This window comes from Bubalus kerabau, chromosome 4, assembly GCF_029407905.1.
Source record: "Bubalus kerabau isolate K-KA32 ecotype Philippines breed swamp buffalo chromosome 4, PCC_UOA_SB_1v2, whole genome shotgun sequence".
Classification (NCBI taxonomy): Eukaryota; Metazoa; Chordata; class Mammalia; order Artiodactyla; family Bovidae; genus Bubalus; species Bubalus kerabau.
In genome coordinates, this window is record NC_073627.1 from 156,491,080 (window position 1) to 156,493,669 (window position 2,590).

The 2,590-nt window shown below is 44.3% G+C and overlaps 1 long non-coding RNA gene across 1 annotated transcript; it reads left to right on the forward strand.

The window, feature by feature from the left end:
- Positions 1-438: 438 nt before the first annotated feature.
- Positions 439-1,554, forward strand: LOC129651701 (uncharacterized). Its single transcript, XR_008714281.1, has 2 exons — positions 439-640; positions 1,374-1,554. It is a non-coding gene; the product is annotated as an uncharacterized LOC129651701 (long non-coding RNA).
- Positions 1,555-2,590: the final 1,036 nt, after the last annotated feature.

Below are 2,590 nucleotides of genomic sequence, written 5' to 3' on the forward strand. Positions count from 1 at the left end.
CTTTATAATATTGTATTGATTTTGCCATATATCAACATGAATCCGCCACAGGTATACACGTGTTCCCCATCCTGAACCCTTGCTGCTCTGACTGGGTGAATTCCATTGTTTTGTCTTCCATCTCACTGATTCATTTTTCTACCATATCCAGTCTGCTGTTGCACCCCTTTAGTGTGTTTTTCAGTTTAGTTATAACTTCTGTTTGGTAATTTCTTGTATTTTCTATCTTTTTGTTGAAGTTCATCCATTCTTCTCCCAAGTTCTGCGAGCATTCCTATGACCATTATTTTGAATTTTTTACCAGATAGCTTGCTTATCTCTGTTTGAGTTAGTTCTTTTCCTGAGGCTTTGTTTTGTTTTTTCGATTGGAACATATTCTTCTGTCTTCTCATTTTATTTTATTTCTGCCCTCTCTGTTTATTTCTGTGTATTAGCTACATGGGAAAAATTGATGGCAGAAGGAAAAGAGGGCATCAAAGAATGAGAATGCTGGATGGCATCACTGATGCAATGAGCATGAACTTGGACAAACTCCAGGAGGTGGTGCGGGACAGGGAGGCCTGGCATGCTGCAGTCAATGGGATGGCAAAGAGTCACACATGACCGGACAACTGAACAACAGCAACAACAGCAACATTAGGTATATCATCTATCTCTCACAGTCTTGGAGGAGTGACTCAAACCCTACGAAGTCTTGCAACTTATTCCTTCCTTTCCAGCAGATGCTTCAAGATTAGTAAGCGGGTCTCCTTCACCTATGGCCCATATGCTTTTAAATCTGGTGTTTCTGAGCTATTTTTGAGATTGAGTGAATTTTGCACATGATCCTTTTAAGAGTGGGTTCTCCATTCCCTATAGTTCTGTAGTTTTCCTGGGCATATTCCTTATTGGTTTTCAAAGCCAGGTGTTTTAGGGGCTCATCTCTCCTGTACAGGATCTAGAGGTTGGAGTATCAGATGTGAAGCTCAGATCCCTTAGTCTTCGGGGAAATGACCCATACCTTTGTGATCTCTCCCGATTGTGGATCACTGTAGCTGGGATCTGGGTTTTTCCTTGGCAAGCCTGTATCTCTGCCTCTTTTACCCATTTAGATGCTGTCCTTTTACCCTTTGCTGTGGATGCTCTGGGTTTTAGGTCTCTTTCTGAGGGAATTACTTCCCATGTATTTGTAAGTTTTTTGTGACCACGGTAGGAGGTGAGATCAGGATCTTCCTACACTTGCCATCTTGAAGCCTCTCTGGCTGTGACTGCGGTGCAGGAGGAATGGTTAAAGACGGTAGTTGGGAGAAATGCTTTGACAATGTTAAAAATGATAACTATGAAATGCTTAAGACTGTTTTCTGACACTATGAATACAGCTACTTTTCCTTAAGTTTTCAGGCACTTTGAAATGATGGATAAGAACAAGGCCATCAGCAGAAATGAAGAACATGAATATAAATTACATCAGGAGGTCAGGATTTCCCATTCTGGACACTTTTCAAGGATGATCTTCAAAGCAAGGACATTTTCAATGCTTGGGTTTGTTAAATAAAAAGCTAATGTTCGATTTAACCTGTGTGTTTGTTCATGTGGTTATTCTCCTTCCTTGAGGCAGCTTTCTCTGTCTCTGAAAAATGCAAACATGTCCTGCATCAAGAGAATTTCTGAGTAGTCTTTTCTTCCTAACTCCTTTGCAGAAGGTGGACGACAAAGGACGCTTGTCTCTTCCTGAAGAGACAGTTCCTAGTGACGGGCTGTATAGATCTGAGCTTGCAGCGCAAGAACAGAGACCTGGAAATAGAATGAAAGGAGAGACTGTGATATGTCAGGAGGCCTTCAGGAGATTTTTGACCTCTGAGAACAAGGGGGTCACCTGGATGCAGACTGCCTGTTCCACTCAGTACTCCAAGGGAGAGTGGGCCCAGATACCCTGGAGGGCCTGAGTCTGAACTCACAGGGGGCCCATCTGATGGATTCAGACAGAAGAAAATAACATCCCGAGTCACCTTGCAGGATATCTGTTTTTCTGCTGAGAGATGTGGTCCTTAATTCCACATGCAACCACATGCAGTAACATATTCGTAGGTTCCAGGGATGAAGACATGATTAGGCTGCCTCTGAGGGGCCAGTCATTACCAACCAGGAAAGGAATCTGCATTTTTATCCTGTGTGTGGCAGGAGCTTTCGGAGGAATTCACATAGGGAATAAGAGCCGATTAAGAGCCGCCCCCCCAGCAGGGTGTCACAGTGTTACAGAACCCTTCAGGGTGTACAGGGCTTCCCTTGTAGCTCAAATGGTAAAGAATCTTCCTACAATGCAGGAGACCCAGGTTCAATCCCTGGGATCGAGGGAAGATACCCTGGAGAAGAGCATGGATACCGTCTCTAGTATTCTTGCCTGGAGAACTCCATGGACAGAGGAGCCTGACGGGCTACAGTCCATGGGAATCACCAGAGTTGGACATGACTGAGCGACTAGCACACACAAGGTGTTTCTAGGCTTCCCAGGTGGCGCTAGTGGTCAAGAACGCGCCTGCCAGTGCAGGAGACATAAGAGACATGAGTTCCATTTCTGAGTTGGGAAGATCCTCTAGAAGAGGGCATGGCA